Raw genomic sequence first — 19,018 nt, forward strand, 5'->3', positions numbered from 1 at the left:
TCATAAAGTACGAATAACTATTGAAAAAGATGGCAAGAACAAGATCCAAAGAGCTGAGTTTGTAAATAAACTAAATATTTTCGAGTCAAAATGAATAAAAGAATGCATTGTTCAAATAGAAAATGCGCCAAAAAAGAAGACTTTTACGATATTATCAACATCATCATTCTCATCCTCATAGTGCTATCAAAAAAGCATAAGCATTGACTTGTACATTCTTTTTATGTCTGGCAATAATGATATGAAGGATATAATATATAGTATGTGAATGCAATGCAATTTTATTGGAAAAATTTTAATGTCAATTTTATGGCACATAAGTAAATTCTCTTGTCTAAAAGATAAAAGGGGAGTTGAGAATTTTAATGTCACTTCCAGAAATTAATTAAAGCATCTTGTTGATGGTCCACACTATATATAATAACATTATTATTACTTTACTATTATTGTCATCGTTATTATCAACAAATACATAAAAGAAAGTATGGTTGAGGAGATGAGAAGATGGAAGAACTAAAGCTCATAAAACTTGCATCATCCATTCACTCACTCATTGATGGCATATTATTATTGAAGATGAAGGAATGGAAAAGAAAGTTGAGAATGAGGAAAATAAAATAAAAATCCTGTGCATTTGATTTATCATCTGAATCAAATCGATTTGCTTAATGTGATGAATGTGCAAAAGAATAAGAGAGTGGAAAAAACTTCTTCCTTCCAAATTTACCAAACCATTCGACAGCACCACCATCAGAAGCTATATTGGGTCGTTTATGAGTGATGTCCATTGAATAATGTGAGACATTCCATTACTTTTGTCACTAAATTTCACTATGAAATGAAATTATTGAGGTTATTGACTAAATACTTTTTGGATCTGGTCGTTGCCATCTTTTTTAAGAGATCTTGATACTTTTCGACTCCTTATTTATTAAGAATTGAAAAATAAATCAAAAAAACTTTTCGAAGTGATAGGAAAAAAATTTCAAAAATTTCTTTCAAATTCAAAAAAACCGTTAACTGTCGCCTTTCATTCATAAAAGTTGAACATCACTTAATGATGTTGTTTGATGAAAAAGAAAAGAAAAAGAGATGAATATAGAAAAAAAATGTTTCATTACTAAAGTTTGCCATCTCAAAACCATCAATCAATGAAAGAATATATCATTTATACACATTTCAAAATCGTGTCGAAAGTTTTTGGCAGTGTTGATTCTACTGAAATGATTGATGAGGATGCTACTGAAATCAATGGGATTCACAGTCTATGGCGATAGAATTTGTTGATACAAATCAATGTTGTGATATTCTTTACCACTTATATTCCCTTTCAATCTGAATTATAATAATGTAAATATACATGTGCGTGTATTTGGATGAGTATTGGTGCTGTTTGATGATTAACATTTCGAGATGCTTTTTAGCAGCTAATTAGTCTGATAATAAGTTATTGATTTGGTAATTGATAAACAATAACACATTTTTAATACGAAATGTAGTTCATTCAGACTGTTGGTCATGTGTTGAGTTGGCAGTCGTAAATTCTATAGAATCAGGTTAAGTCCTCAATCCACTAAAGCACAAAACAATTCATTACAGAATTAATGGGTGGAGGTTTCATCCAAAAGTTAAATATTTATCTCCATAGTTACATTTTTTAATTTCCACAAATGTCCATGAGGTAAATTTAATTAAATGTTATTAATTGAATAATATTTAATTAAAGTAATATCAATCAAATTGATATGATTGATTGCCTTATTGACTGTAAAATATTTATCTCAATTTTCATATTCGTGACTAAAATCGCCTAAAGATAAATATCCTCCAAAAAATCTCAATCAAGGCTGTTTACTGTCAAGTTGAGAATTTAGATAAATATTTATCTCTTCTATCTATAAAGTCTACAATCCATTGCCAAAAAAAAAGACACCGATTGCTTTTTATCATCGATAATATCATTAATTAAACTCTTCCATTATTCATTGAGTCAAATTTCATGTTTATGCTTCTTTGTTTTTGTTGTCCTTTTCTCTATATTTATTGTTAATGTAGTTTTAGTCCTCAATGTATACATAACTGATAGATATCCTTTCTATTTTATTAAAATAAAAATAAACTTTTTGTGTTTCTGTTTTTGTTTTTACTCAGCATAAATGGGGTTGTTTATAAATGATATGATGGATAAAAGCATACTTAACGAACTTCGAAATTTAGTCCGAATTTTCCAAATTAAATTCGATGTTTGCGACATCAAGTTCAAAATTAAGTTCGAACTTTTCGATATTAAGTTCGAAGTTTTCGACATTCAGTTCAAAATTTTCGAAATTTAGTTCAAATTTTCGACTTTAAGTTCGAATTTCCGACATTTAGTTCGAATTTTCGACATTAAGTTCAAAGTTTTTGACTTAAGGTTGAAAATTTTCATCATTTAGTTCGAATTTTCGACATTTGGATCGAATTTTCGAACATTTAATTTAAATTTTCGACATTTAGTTCAAAGTTTTCAGTATTAAGTTCGAAAATTTCAAAATGATTACTTTTCAGCTCCTATCTCTGATTAGACATCACTTATAATCAATCACAATAAAGTTCAAAGAAAAATATCCAATTTTTTTGCCTTACGGAATATTTTCATGCTAAAAATTCATTCAATCCTATCTCATGTTGGCGCATAATTTTCCATTCTCATAATAAAAGAAAACTAGTGAAAGGAAAAAGAGGAAGAATAAAATGAAATAAAGGATAAAAGGATCTCATCGATAAGCAAGATTGTATTTTAACAGTTTACCGCTTTTTTTTATCAATCTTCTATTGAATTCGTAACACAAAGCTTGGAAGGATTAAGGAATACACACTTTGGCTATAGATGTAGAATAATGTATTAGGTTTTTTTTTCTCGAGAAGAAGCTGTTGGATGCCATAATGTCATACAATAGAATAGAAATTTGTGATTAGAATAGTTTCAAAATAAGAATTGAGCAGCTATTCACAAAAATGTTTAATGAATCAGGAGGAAGAATAAATGAGGCAATACTAGAGTGATTACAATGAAAATCCTTTTTTGGTTTATAGACACAATCCGTATTGTATAAACAGCTGTCGAAATTGGATTTAACCGTTTTGATGGTTTTTTTGTTGATTGTGGAAATGAAGTTTTATTGGAACTTCTGGATCCTCGGGGGGTTTATTGATAGTAATTCAATTATCATATTTTTAAGGTAGGCATGGCAAGGGGTGATGAAAAATTTATTATTCATTGGGTTTGAAATCGTTGCAACTTGAAATTAAGGATCTTAAGCAACTTAGCACTAATTATTCATTAGAAAAGGAAACTTTCGAAAAAAAACTTGTTCTGGGTAAGACTCTAACCCAGGATCTTCATGAATTAAGGTTGAATGATCTTGGCATTGAGCTCTTAAGCGTTGGAAGCTTGGCATAAGATAACTACCTTATTAGACAATTATGGTGCCTCAATCGTGTCAAAAAATTGAATAATTCAGCACCAGGATGACGTGATTATGGTAAGACCTTAAAATTCAGGGAGAGCAATTGCCTCACAAGTTTTTTAAAGATGTCATTGAGTTGTCTGTCAATCTACTAAGTGATGCTCATTCTAAAACAGAGTTTGACACAGCATTATATCCCTTTCTCCTTTCAATAAGGAAATTCAAGATTATGTCCTTAATATTTCCATAACAAACCCCCTCGAAAATTCTAAATTTTCAATTTAATCTGCATCCTTAAAGTCATCAAAATAATATTTGTCCTAAATATCCACCCATCCACGCATCTTCACCCCATTTCTTTAAGTAAAAATTTCATCATAATCCCGAATAAAATGTGTAACTTTAAAGCCATGCTGATAAATCCTATGTATATCGACCTCTGACAATGATGGAAAAGTTCATTTCATTTTCATCTCATTTTAAAAAGGGTTTGTTTCTAAGGTGTGCGTAAAATACATTTTGTGCTGTATAAAAAAGGACTTGTAGAAACGACATGGAACTAAAAAAAAGTTACATAAAAATCCAGCATAATCATCTACTTTCAAATGGTTGCTTTATGAAATGTTACGAAAATTTTTATTTACCTCTCCCTCTCTCTCACTCTTCCTTCTTCTCTTTTATTCACAGTAGAACAATACATAATCTATGTGGGATATATATTCGGTGTATAGAAATCGCCGTAGTAGATTGTCTATGCGGTGGTGGGTAAATTATGTTCAACGCTGGTGTATTGTGTGTTGAAAAGGGGGTTGAAATATAAATGTGTGTAGGATTGAGGATGTCAGTCGTGACTGATGGAAGCGCATTTTTCCGCCTGCATCAAAATTGACTTATTTTTAGACGGATATTTAAAAAATTTTGATTCTTAAAAAGAACGGTCAAAAAATATTTGAAAAATAACTGTCAAAAATTATTTGAAAATTAACTGTCAAATATTATTTGAAAAATAACGGTGAAACCGAAGGAAAGTCCCTACGGACAGTCAGACAAACCGACAAAACACAAACGAAAGCATCTTTTGGAAAGTTGCGCCAAAAAGTAAAATGAAAACGGAATAATAGTGGAAAAGGCAACAGTAGCACTTTAGCTGATAAATCTTTTTGCCTCATTAATATTTTATGAACGTTTCGTTTCAGTTCATAGATTATTTATTTCGATCATCATTGTTTTTCTGACTCGTTCTCTCTTTTTCACTTTCTATCTATCTATATCTATCCCATCTACATACTTTTATGCTTTACGCTTATCATTGAATGTCGAATAGCTAAATATTTGCGAGTGAGAGAAAATTAAATCATTTGAGAATAATGTTTTGTGGCTTTTTTTGGGTAATTATAATGAAAATTGAATTGAATAAAAAGAAAAAGTTTTATTATGTCGTGGATTTTTGGGGGGAATTGAATGAAGCAGCGAAAATGATGAGAAACGAGAATAATTTCTGTCAATTGGGTAATTTTTCACATACATAAATTTATGCCTCGTAGGGATTTTTTTCGAAGGAAACAGAAGATGTAGTGAGTTGTTTGATAAAGGAGAATGGAAAAATGAATAGTCAGCACATGTGTGTATTACATACAATCTATTTATCGATAAAAATGAAGCTTTAAGGTAGAGAAAAATTTCAAGATAAATTATCATCACGCATAAATTGCTATTGAGGGATGATGAAAGGCGCATTAAATTTTTAAGTGCTTCTGGGAAGTCTCAAATGTCATAAACTTATAGAATTGCAGCTCAATTTTTGAAAAATCAGCTTAAAATGCTTTAACGGTCAAAATAAATTTGAAATTTGGATTGATGCAAAAACTTCAAAAATTGAGGCAAAAATTTGAATTGAAAATTTCCGTTAAAAACAAATTTACATATTTCTCAAACTAAAATCACTTGTATAAGTTTAGTGTCTGACAAACTGCTTTAACCCCAATAAAATCTAAATAAAAAGAAGATCAACAAGACAAATTGTTCCATCTGAAACTTCAATTCATCATTAAAACTCGCAAACTCGCTAAAAAAATATACTTACAGAAATAAAAAGCATAACAAATATTTTGACGTTATCTGAAAGGAGTTAAGCAGCCTCTAAAAGTTTATGCGAAGGTTGAGTCTGTTGCCCAGACTTTAAGGCATCTATTGATGATTGCTTAGTTCTCGTAAAACTTTTACTTCATGTTTTCCTCATTCAATTGATGATGGAACGAACCAAAATTTCCCTTAAAAAGCATAAAAAAATGCTTCAATAATGCTGGAATGAGAAAAACATCATCATTTATATATATATTTTTTCGAAAATATTGCGAGAGTTTTCTTTCCTAATTTATCGGACAATAAAGAAATAAGAGAGAGAAAATTTTCCTCATTTTACCGAACAGCAGCAGCAAATTCATGGATCGTTTAACATTTATACATTTTTCATTTGTTGAAAATAAGGACGACAAATTCGATAAAATTTAATTTGATTTTGAATTTTTTTTCTAATTCATTCAGCCATTTATTTATTCTCTATATGGATGTTTATGATAATGATAATGCACTTTGAACAATTTTTGTATTAATATTCCCAAGTTCTTACTTATTATTTAAATCGAATTGTTTAAAACAATTGAAAAATTTCAGCATGATATCGCATTTTCCATTATTATAATCATTATGCATAAATACATACAACATCATCTCCCGCATGCATGTTTGAACTGCGTTTAATTAAAATTTCTGCTCACATTTATTCCTGTAAAAATTATGCATATTTGCAATGTTGGTAAATGAATCCTATGAGGAAGAATGGGTTGATGATAAACTAGCATCAATGAAGACTTGCTATAACTGACCAAAACGCACTTTTCAATGTTACTAATTTTAATATGAATAAGTTTCATATCTAACGATCAAATTAAATTCAAATTAAGTTGAAAAAGATTTGAATTCGAAAATAACGGTCAAAAATTATTTGAATTTTTAGAACATGTTATGGTTTAGTGAAGTTGTGAGCGTTAATTGCTAATGAATCAGTCATGGTTTCGATTCCAGGTTTTCACCTTTGCAGATTTGATTTTTGAACGATATTTCATCAATTAAAGACCTGAACCTTAATGAGCGGTCAAGATTTAGTACAGTCAGACAAACAAAAGAACTAGTCCCATTGGCACTGAGTGCTAAAAAATAAATTGCTCCATGATATGAGATTAAATTTTATGAAATCCGATTTCTTTTTTTTATTCAATTTTCATCGAAATGAATGGAATTGGAAATATTATCGATGAAGGGGTCGTATGTCGCTCATGTAATAAATATTACGCTTACATATATGTATGTGCCTTTCTTGTATTATTGGATTATTAATATGCATGTTATTTATGATTTAAACAAAATTGAGGATGGAAAATTATTACGAAAAATATCACAAAATACAGTTTTCAATTACGTTCCTTGATATTGTTTTAAAAAGCAGAAAATGTTATAAATAATACTGAAATAATAATGTTGAATATCATAAATAGTTAAGCTCTTTGGAAGTTATAAGCTCTGATGCCTCTACACACAAAATTGTTTTTGTTTCATTTTTTATATAAAAAAAATAAATTTTGAATTTGAGTTTTTTGATCGTAATGTTTCGTGGAATTGAAGATTATACTTTATAACAATTCATGATGGGTTTTTTGAGTGGAAACACCTACGCTCAATGCTTAACTGTATTACTTCACGTATTTCAATTAAAGCTACCCTAATATGAAAAAGTAGATTACTTCGATTAATAATTGAAATTTTGTTAAAATAACGGTCAAAAAATATTCAAAAAATAACGGTAATGAAAATTTTGAAAAATAAAGTTCTAAAAATATTTTAAATCAACCTGAAATTTCTCATCCTAAATGCTATGAAGACGACTTTAAAGCACTCAATACATCTTGCATTATGAATCCTATCAAAAACGAATTTGTTATTTAATTAAGTAAGCACATTTTACATCAAATATTCATAAACAGGCCCATCCTCGTAGCAAGGAAAATTTTGATGATTACTTGAGAATATTAATGAGACTGCTCACAACATCAAACCATTTGCTTACAAAATTTATGAAACAGATGATAGAAGCTTTTGATATATCAACGAAATTAATGAAGATGAGAGACAGGTGATAAGGCTTTAAAAGTGATTAACTTTAATGGACTAATTATACTATATATTCTGAACAGAGTTACGTTTATGCATTACTTAAGCTAATTACACATAAATTGCATTAATTCATACACACGATATAATATCTATTTATTTGGAAAATTTATTATAAATTCCATTCACATCAGTTTTAAATACTATCCAAAATCTATTGAATATGCAGTACATCAACTCAATTCATGCTACATAATCTACAATATTTTCATACAAATTACATCCATCAAACACGTGCTGTTTATCAAAAGGCAAAAAAATGATAGAATCGAGTGAGTTGGAAATGCTTAAACGATTGAAAAACTTGGCGTATTTTTCACAAAGGTAGAAGGATATTGTCTAACTGTAAAGTGCGTAGTAACTGCGCACATTCTCTTTGCATTGTTACTTCGCGCATTTACACGTATATTGATGAATAAATAGTCATACCACCTGCGCATAGACTTTGCGCATATGTCTGGCGCAAACCCTTTGCGCATAAGTTCTGCGCATATAATTGCGTATAGTTGCTTAACCTAAAATAAATTATAGTGTATAGTATTATAGCAATTAATAGTCATCCAAAGTGAATACTCTTGAATTTACAAAAGTATAGAGTTAAAAACTGATAAACTGGTCGAATGATGCTGAGTAAATAAATTTAGTGGAAACCATTAATATTCCATGAACTGATTTTTTTTAATCTATCAATATTTTGATTTCCCTGTTGGGATTGATATGGGTTGAAATTTTTGCAGGTCTTCTTGTGTGTATTTATTTTTTGATACACTATAAAATTTCTGCTAAATCATCCTGTAGAGGAAGAAAATGTATCGATTGAATATACAAGTCAGTTGATTGGTCTGTAAATATATAATGTGAATTTTTAGGTTGTTAGCTTGAACACTGACTGATAACCATTCAACAGGAATTTTATATATTTTTTTCTGAATTTATAATGAAATTTTTCATTTTTCCTATTTGTATTCCAATAAGGCAAAGCAAGGGGGTTTTTGTGTAAGGAGGCCATTTGATAGATACTTAAATCTAACAATGAAAGGGAGATGAAAGCTGGAAATTTAATATTGACTGATAGCATAAATTTGAAATTGTAAAAGGAATTGTTGATTTTCATTTTTCACTTATAACAAAAATGGAAAGATGATAATGCTAAATTTTTCATTCCTCACATCCCCTCCACCCGAATGCCTCGAACAACAAAAAAATATAATTTCATTTTCATTTTCTTTGGATATCCTCTGACCATTTTTTGATGTTTGTAATATTATACAAAAAAATATGATGAAAAATTGAATTTTCTTTATTGTTGACAGCGACGATTTAGAAAAATGGATTCAATTTTCATTTTGGATAGGCTATGTTGTGTAAATATTAACATCCAGCAGCGAGAAAAGCGCCTCTGTCACTTCCTCAAAACAAAAAAAAGTTTCTCTTTTAATGAAAATACACAAAAATATATTTATACATATTTAGAGGAATTAAGTGAAGATGAAGTGAATGTTTCATCGATTTCACAGTGATTCCGCGCGCACCCTCGCCACAAAATTCACTTTTTTAATTTCCCGCTCATGATAAAGTAATGATAATAATAATATTTTTCATCTCATTCCAACTGGTTTCGCAGTTTTCGTTAAATGTAGTGCGCATAATATTTTCAATAACACAAATTTTCATAATATGCTTTTAGTTCCCCCTCTTACTTCCTTTATTAATCTCTAACTCTCATCACAATTCTCACCCATTGACAAGAGACTCCATTGAGCATCAATAATGTTAAATGATAGCAAAATAAATGGTAAAAGTTTTATGAATTTGAAATGAGCTCGAGGAAGTTGCCATTGCCATTCTTCTTCTCTCATCTCCTCATTTCCTGTTCGAGTTCTTTTTTTTTGTTGTTGTCTGTAAGTTGACTTGAAAAGATAAAGAGTGTAAATATAATAAGAATGGCGAGATCATGATAATCATATAATCATGTAAACAATAACTTAGAATGGAGAAGCTGGAAATAGCAACCGAAACAAACTACCTCTTGCTATGATAAGAGAGATAACTTGAGTTAAATGAGTAGCAGAATGAATGCCAAAAGTTGAAGTGGATGGAGTATGAATGGTGATTTTGATGGATTGGAACGCTTTTAAGGCTGTTAAATATCTCAACTTAAATTAATTTTAGATTTTCGAAAGGACTTTCGATTTTAGAAACGATTTTTCGATATTCGAAAATTAAACTCGAAAAAAAATGTAAACAAAGCGAATTTTTATTGTGATATCATAAGAAATGTTATGATTGTTGCTTTCTTGCCATTCTAAACAGCCTACTTTGACTATTGCAACATGATTTACATGTCAATTGAAGCAAAAAATTCAAAAAAAACATTTTCAAGTGACAAAACTACGCCTTTTTTAAAAAAATTTCAATTACATGAATTAATATAATAAGAATCCATCTTAATCCACCCAAAAGCCAAACTGTTCATTCACCCTTCCTTAAACAACTGCTAATAATTTTTCATACAATTCAATTTGATACACAAACTAAATGAAATGAGAAAATAAGAACAAGAGTGAACGAGATTGAGCGAAGAAAAGTTTGTCATTACACAAGAGAGAGATATAAGGCATAAATATACATACATACGTAATATATATCACACATAAAGTGCAGACATCCCTGATAGATGATATGAAAATTGATATCCCGACTCTTTTACAACAGCATCCTCATCATCATCGTTGTTGTGGAATTTATTTGATGGAAAAATGAAATTCAGTTTCATTGAGAATCTCATAAGCAGCCTGATGACTGAAATGCATATACATTATTATATACATTTGAGCCATTGTTATGATATCTATAAGATACACGTACATACTTTTTTTTTATACAATTTACTATATTGAAGGTTCTTTTCCTTTGTAGAAATACGACTTTTTCATCCACCAAATAAGTCTTTTTTGCCATCGTAGCAGCATGTGATAGATACAAAAACGAGGAAATTTATTGGCACATATTGTAGTCATATGGTAGAGCTCATTTTTAAGGTATTCCGGTTTGGAATTGACTTGACTATATTGATAATAGAATAAGTAGTATGAACACTGATATATGTGGCTTTACAATATGGGTACGGAATGATTTGTTAATAAATAATAAGATGAGAATATTAAATTGAGTTCTTGACGTGGATATACTATTGGGGTTGTTTTTTTGCATCTTTAAATCCCTACGGTCTCAAATCAGACGTATAATCCTAAAATCCTTTAATTATATTGCATCAAGAATTAGAAACAGTCATTGAAAGGAATCAAAATACAAATTTACCTTAGCTAAGGATGTATGCCAATCAATTTTCATTTATATTTGCAGTCCAATGCAGCTCTTATGTGCCATGAAATTAGCTTCAACATTTCAAGTAGTTCCACATCAAGCTTGTAGCAATTTAAACTCAATCTAGCTGAAAATTTTCTCATTTCTCCTTCCTTGTTGTCCTTAATGCTCTCAAATTTGAATTTTCAACTAGGGGTGACACAAAAGACATCAAATGGTGACAGAATCTTCAGTAATGATGTCAATAACCCTTGCAAAATTTCTATAGAGGAAATATCATTTACAAAAATATTATCACATACACACATTGCTCCATCTCATGAAGCAGCAGCTCTTAAAGCGATTTACTTTAGAAGAAGAAGAAGAAGTGAAAAAAAATCTGAGCAAGCTAAAGTGATTCCGAATATTGTGAGACGAGAGACGTAAAATATGGAAGAAAAATCATTTTCTTATTGCTTCCAGGATGTGAGAAAAGGAAATAAACGATAATATCCGGTTAATAGCTGCATCCATTATGAGAATAGAAAATGAGGAGGAAATAAGAAGGGAAAAAAAAGTTTTTCTTTAATCCTCAAAATCACTGGAAATGAGATTTTCATTGAAGCAGATAGAAAATTACTTCAAATTTGTCTCTGAAACTTTTAGGGATTTTCCTTCTTCCTTCTTTTTTTTTGAGAGAATGTTTATTTATTTTATTTCCTTTATTAAGGAACACGGAGAGAATCATAGGGAGAAATCAAATTTACAAAGTATAAAGTTTGTCTCAAAGCAAAATTGCAATTTTAAAATTGTAAAGGAAAACCATAAAATTCTACATGACATGAAATTCTCTGTACATTAAAATGTGGTTTTGATATAAACTCAAATATAACTCGTCTTTTTTAAATTGGATTCAATGGGACGTTCATTTAAGGTAAAACAGAATGTTTGTTTCTTCCTTTTATTTTCTGATTGATTGTATTTTAATCTTACAGAAAGCTATCTGCCAGCTGATGTCCAATATTCTGTGAGTGTAGAATGAATATTTTGATATTATTGACCGAAACAAGGAATTAAATTTGAAGATTTTTTAGTTAAATATTCAATAAGCTAGATTTAAAGAATTGTTCTTGCATTTTCATATTAAAAATGTAAAGTTCAAAACTGATTTTTGAATTTTAAATGTGGATTTTTCCGAATTTTTGAAATTAAAAATCCGATTTGTTGAAATTCAATCAAGAAACAATTCGAAATAAGTTCGAAATTATCTTTGAAAAGTTCAAAATTACGAAGTTGAAACTAAAAATTTCAAAACTCAAGTTAAAATTTAATCTTCTTTCTTCCTAAATCAATGCTCACATGCTCCACGATACAATACTGTATCATGAAGTTCTCCATAGTTTCCCACCCTTGAATCAAATTATTTCAAAAACTTTCTCTAAATTTCCCACTTATTTAAAGTTGAAAAAATTTAAATTAATACCAAGAAGAAAAAAAACCAACAATTTCCATCCCCAAGGATGGACAAAAACAGCAGCAGCAACAAAAATCAACTTGGGATATTCATAAAGAATATAAAAAAAAAACTTTCTCATGTTGTAAAATCATCATAAATCTCCATTTCGCAATTTAATTCTATTACAAATTCAAAACCGTACTCAGAAATTGTTGAGAAAAGAAATAAAAACACATCGTTCGCTGTTGGTTTTTAATTTTATGGCGATGCAAATTAAATGAAAGAAAAGGAAAAAGAGAGAAAAAAAAGTTAAGAAGAAGAAAAAATGCAGAAAATGTAAATTGAATCTGCCTCGAGTTGAATATATATATAAATCCCCCAAGTCGCGGCGAGGCGAGTGAATTGCTCGTGACAAGTGGAAGATGAAGAAATTGAAATGAAAGCAATGAGAAATTTTCTCAATAATTTTTAATGTGTTTATGAAAATGTAATTATGAACGGCTCTCAAGTTAAGTGCAGACTAATTACACAAAGGTTGAATTGCTTTTAATCCCGACGGGTCCAGAAGATCGTTTTATTGATGCTTATGAAAATACAATTAAAATATGGAAATTGTATTGAATAAATAAGTTAGTTGATTTTTTTTATTGCTGTATCCTTATTGATTTGTCTTAATGGCTGGGAGTCGTTAATTTCTTATGTACTAATGTAATCTCATTCTTGGAGATGGCACCGAGACAAGCAACATTAGCACAGGGTGAGAATGGTGTGTCTGCTGCCTAGTTTTGTTGTAAAGGCTTCAATGCCAAATAATTCATCTGTTCAGCACAATTTGCCTTCAAGAATGATTTCTTCAGATGCTGGGCTCGTGGATAGTCATGATACTTAGTACCCACTCCTTGTCAAGGATAGGAAATTGATCAACTGGACTAAAAAGATCAAATGTAATTCGTAGACTTTGCCATATTGTCCTAAACTCAATATGCAGACGACCATACCCAAACAAACTAGACTTGATTAACAATACCCCATAAAACTGCGCCCTATGCACCCAAATCTGACTCCCATTTCACTGCATAATTTTCTCATTCAAAACTCTCGCCAAATGCCTTTCAATTGCATGCTGAATAAAAACTTTAAATAGTTTTATTTTATGACTCATTAATTAAGGATTATGACATTTTGCTCTAATGAAAATCTAGTGGAATTCATTTATGCCAAGAAAAATCCTTAATTTATTAGCAATGATGTAATGAAAAATTTTAATATTATTGGGAATAAAAATTCCTTCGCCAAATGAAACTTTGGGATTATGGTTGAGAGAGAGAGGAAGCTTGAGAAGATAATTTTCTGGATTGTGGTGGTTGGGAATGTGCAATACAGCTTGCATGACTAGATGCATTTTAATGTGGAATTTGTTATGTAATATTAAGTGGTTGAACAAATTCTTCGAACAATAAAATTAATAAAATTTACTGGATTCTGAACGAATTTTCGAGAAAAATTGTGAACCTGACTACGTGGAATTATCGTTATCTGATATGATGTGTAAGGAAGCATAATCAAGTGTTTTCTAAAAACATCTGTTTTTTGGATCTTAATCAAACAACTTAATCGGTTATTTTACAAGGTTTTTTAAGATTCCTGAGAATTTTTCATGAATTCAAAACTTTTACTGATTCTTATGAAGTCTTTCCGAACAGCACATATCAAGAAGGCTCTGCATCGGAGCATTTTGACATCAACAATCAGTCAATAAGCCTATTGCGTAGCATATTAGCATTGATACACCAAATTTCATAACCGCTCCCATAATAATGGATTTACTGGATCATCTGATAGGAAATGACATGTATTATTGTGTTTTTCCAAATTGATAAGGTCGTCAAATGACGATAATCTCTATGAATAGCAATACAGTCATACATGAAACTATTATGCATTTATATTACCAAAGATAAATATTTATTTAACCCTAGTGTGATATCATCAGTAAGTAGATTCGCATGCTTTATATATTTACTAACAGAACTTTCTATAGGAGCGAAAGCTATACGTCTTGAATTACGTTGATAGATCACTTTCAACAAAACAAATAACTGAATCCAGGAAGTAGCGATTTCATTATGTGACTATATGGATTTCAAGTGATTTTAAATAATTTTTCCGTATTAACTCGAAATGATTTGTTTTCGAGGGGATTTATTTATGAAATGGTGAAATTCGATTTTTACGTTTTACATTAATTAGTTCTATGTTTAAGTCATAAACAACGAACAATTTAATACTCAAAAGTAATAATACAAATTTATCGAAATTGCTGTTTTTCCCAGTAACAATTCACATGAAATCATACCGCAAATTGAAAGATTACTTAGATTGAATTTAACATACTAGATAGATTCTCATATTCTAAAAAAATTGCTCGAGCCTCTGTAGGTACACACCCCCTTGGCTACGATCCCGCTATAAGTTACATCAAATAAGTGGAACACACTGCGATCATAGTCACATTTAGCTATCAACTTGTCATTTCATACCAATTTCCCAATTGTCAAGGTTATAACTATAGATAAGATCACCTGATTGCACACTTTTCTATTTGAAAACCAAGTGATCTCACCTGAATAGAATATAATGAAGGGCTTGTTAACAGCAAAATCAGCACTGCGATCGATGATCTGTTGTACCATCTCACCTGACTTAATACCAAAAGTCACACAAATTTCGCAATCATCAGCGTTATTGACCGAAAAATGGCATATTCGAGATTAAATGAGAATCTACAAAGTTATTGACTGAATATTCTTAAAAAGATTAAGTGCCGTTCAATTTGATAATTCAAAAATGTTCAGCTGCGACAGTAAACAAAATGTTGACATATTTACTAATTCAGTACCGAATGTGTTTTTTCTAAGTCACTAATAAAACTTTACTTGCTTGTCACATGAATATAAAATAATAAAAATCTTGAATTTTCGCACAAGGCTAACGAACAGGCAGCACACAAAATGATAAATGTTCCAATACATACACACGAGCACAAGAAAAAGTAAGAAGAACGAAAACAAGTTTTACGCGCTACTCATTGTATGAAAAAGGCAAAGTTGGAGGCGCGATCGTTGGTATGCTCATAAGTAAATATGTATAAATATACACATACGCCGGAATCGTATTATGCGGCCGAAATGGGGGCTCGTCTACATGCCATTGATATTTCATTGAGAAAAACAAGCTTGAAATTGCGTCGCATTTTATTTCGTGTTTTTTATGATGACGATGAACTCAAAATTTTGAGACTATGTCACGCGATATGATTGTTCTCGCTTAGTACAGCTTGCAGCTTATATCATGAAATGATAAAAATAAGAAGTAGAAATGACCTTGGGAAAGAATTCATTCATTTTCCTATCTCAATTTCAGCATGTGCTTTAATAAATTTATTTATTTCGAGCCTTTTCTATGCTTATCACACCACACACTTAGACGTCACTGCAGATCGACATGTGTTATGATAAAAATCGACATATTTTACAACTTATAGTCAGTCGTTCCTATAAAAGAAAAATCATTCACAATTTATTCGAGCGCGAGCTTAATTTTCATTTCTTTTTTCGCAAATTAAAAGATGCGCAATTCTTTAATGTTTCAATAAATGGGAAATCTGTGTAGGACCTGATCAAATGTGATAGTAAAAGAAAATTTTTCTTTTTCCGTCCATCGACGTCACACACTGTGAATATTTATATTCAAATAAAAATACATATTTTTTTGAGAAAATAAAAATGGAGACCTTGCCTTGTGTCTTTAAAACAGTCGCAAAACAAATGGTCTGTTTACTGAACTGGTATTGAACAATGAACAACAACCACCAGACACATGAAATTTCCTCCACGAGAAGGGAAAATATTGATTAAAATTTGATAAAAAATTGCGTTGCCTTTTTATGGCGATGACGATGAAATTCTAAATCATATGATTTTTCATGCCTTCAATTCTATTTTTTCCATCAACGACATTGAAAAAAAGAGATTTTTTTGGTCAGTATGCGCGATGTGGATGACAAATGCAGTCACATGGTATCTAGAATTATTACTTAAAGAGTGAAGTTGAAAAATCAGGATAAATCCATACCCAAACTCAATTAAATTACGTAAAAGTCCAACAGCTAGCAGTTCCTTGTTACCCTATTGACCCGCAATTATTCAAAAATTCCGGAAAAATATTATCGAATAAATAATTCGCAACTTAATTGTTTTGCTTAGCTAGAAATTTATTTTTGCATTAATTTACAGTGGCAAAATAAATGATTTAACTATGCATATTGTATTAATAAGGCACAGGCTATTGATATTCAATGTCATGTATTACTGTTATAAATGAATTGAAACTACTTTTCTCTGGATTATTCGTAAAGTTAGAAGTAGTTTTTAAGTTTTTACGGGAAAATTGAGACTTTTTCTATGTTATGGATCTTCTAAATATATCTTCTAGAGCTAGCTGTGAGCATTCGGAATGTAAAATCATGCTAGATCTTTTAAGAAGAGCAATTTAATCACATCCAGTGAATATTTTCTAAAAGTAAACATTGATCAAAGTTTTCCTAAGAGAAGGATTAACAGCAGTATTAAAAGAGTTTGCTGCCATAGTCCGAAATGGAATCTTCCTCAACCATTTAATTAATGTCCTACAATCTCAAAATATTCCACTATTCAAGGCTCATCGAGATATTTTCATTTTACGCAGTTCAGTAGATAGTTGAATAAGCAGTTCCAAACATCAATTACACGTAATAAATTCTTCAACACAATTACAGAATTATTACCTGCATCTGTGCTTGCCAATATCGTGACATCAAAATATATTCCAATTGTCTGCTTCAAAATTAGGTCAATCAATGACCTTACCAAAATAGATCACAGGAATAGACGTTTTAAAAAGGGCAATAATCATATTTTAGAATAGTCCATAAGGAAGTGAAATAATTTTTCAGCAATTTTATGTTCCTAGAAAATGATCAAGTCATGGGATTTTTTCATCATTTCCAATTACGGCTTTGCATGACTTTACTCGAAAACAAAACAGTTGTAACCTATATTTCTACGTTCATACACACGATAGATAAACAAGCCCTCCTCATACAAAAATAACAAATCGTAGTATGCTTTTTGATAGAAAAATTGTAAACAAAAATGAATGATTTTTGCGACGTTTCAGCCTGACTAGTTGCATAGTTTAGAGTGTAATCAAATATTTTTTATTTATACTTTACTTAATGTATTAAATTTCAAGTTAGGTGATATAATGTCAATTAAGGTTTTGTTTACAAGTTATTTAATGAACTTAATTAGAATAAGTTTCAAAAAACCTGTTGACGGAACCTAAATTGTTTGAAACCGATTAGCTAAGGGTTTAGTGCGAATTAGGACTATTAGGGGTAATCATGGGGTTTTTGAAAAGCTTTCATATTTTCATCCCTAACAAACATCCCGAGCACAATGAATCAGCAATAATTATAATAAAAGTCTCACTTTCATTTCCATTGCAATCAATTATTGTTTTGCAATAGTTCTCTCTGAACTTAACTAAAGTCAATAACAGCACGAAAACAATACAACGTAATTATGATGATGATCAATGTTTTTAAAAAGCATGTGGAACTTACGATGATGTGTTTAATTGCACGATTCTGTCTTTTTAAAGTGGTTCTTATCAACTTTTGGGGGCAAAACTGTGATTGGAAATTGACAGGTGAAAGATACTGAATGTCGCCTGATGATTTCGGGTTGATTGTCTTGCTGAACATGTGGTAATTTGTACTGAAGACTTTTGATTGTTGAGAGATTGCCAAGAACAAGGACAAAGTCCTTTCATGACCAAGAATCAAGAGCGTAACCTTAGTAAACTGTTATCTAAAGAAATTGGCAACATTTTATTTTTGAGTAACATTGAGCGTGTTGCTGGAAATTCGAAGGAGTTGCTAAAATATTCTGGAAATTCCGACTATGATCCAGGTTGGATCCAGAAGAACCTTTCAAGAGAATTTCAAATGATTTCTTAAAATTGACATTTTAGAATTTCCATCCTAGATCAAAGAATGCTTTTATTAGTTAGAATCAAGTTAAGAGTTTTTAAATTTTAACCTCTAAATTCCTAATTTCAAATCATTTCAGCAACAAAAACAATCACCAGACTCATCACCAGTACATTCGCAAAATAACAAACACTCCCTATCCCTAGTCTGCAAAAAATAAACAAAAAAACTGTTATTAATCAAATAAAAATAATAATCTTGCCACGCGTCCAACAAGTTATCAATACAGAATTGTTCGATCATTCAAGTTTTACGATCCAACGTAGCCTGAATAATTTGCAAAAATAGCTTTTTTGCATAATAATTTTGAAAGTCTCTCGTAGACGTACTTTTATTTATTTTTAAAAATATTTTAATATCAATCTGTGAATCAACACACATCTGGAAATATGAACGTCATCACGACTGATAAAAAAGAATTAAAAGCAGCAAAAAAAAACTTAATTTACTACAGCTACAGCTAAGCATTTCGATCGCCTCATGACT

At 30.3% G+C, this 19,018-nt stretch overlaps 1 long non-coding RNA gene across 8 annotated transcripts; it reads right to left on the bottom strand.

Moving 5' to 3' along the window:
- Window positions 1-7,738: 7,738 nt before the first annotated feature.
- On the bottom strand, window positions 7,739-18,938 carry LOC139087775 (uncharacterized). Of its 8 annotated transcripts, none has more exons than XR_011544166.1 (5): window positions 18,862-18,938; window positions 10,998-18,679; window positions 10,549-10,934; window positions 10,314-10,478; window positions 7,739-8,518 (listed from the first exon to the last, which is right to left on the bottom strand). It is a non-coding gene; the product is annotated as an uncharacterized lncRNA (long non-coding RNA). The 8 variants fall into 8 exon arrangements; XR_011544164.1 differs by having other exon boundaries at window positions 7,739-9,586; XR_011544163.1 differs by having other exon boundaries at window positions 7,739-10,210.
- Between the last annotated feature and the right edge of the window lie 80 nt (window positions 18,939-19,018).

Source organism: Chironomus tepperi, unplaced genomic scaffold (genome assembly GCF_022539635.2).
Source record: "Chironomus tepperi strain 1889 unplaced genomic scaffold, CSIRO-AGI_Ctep_v1 contig_137, whole genome shotgun sequence".
In the NCBI taxonomy this organism is placed as follows: Eukaryota; Metazoa; Arthropoda; class Insecta; order Diptera; family Chironomidae; genus Chironomus; species Chironomus tepperi.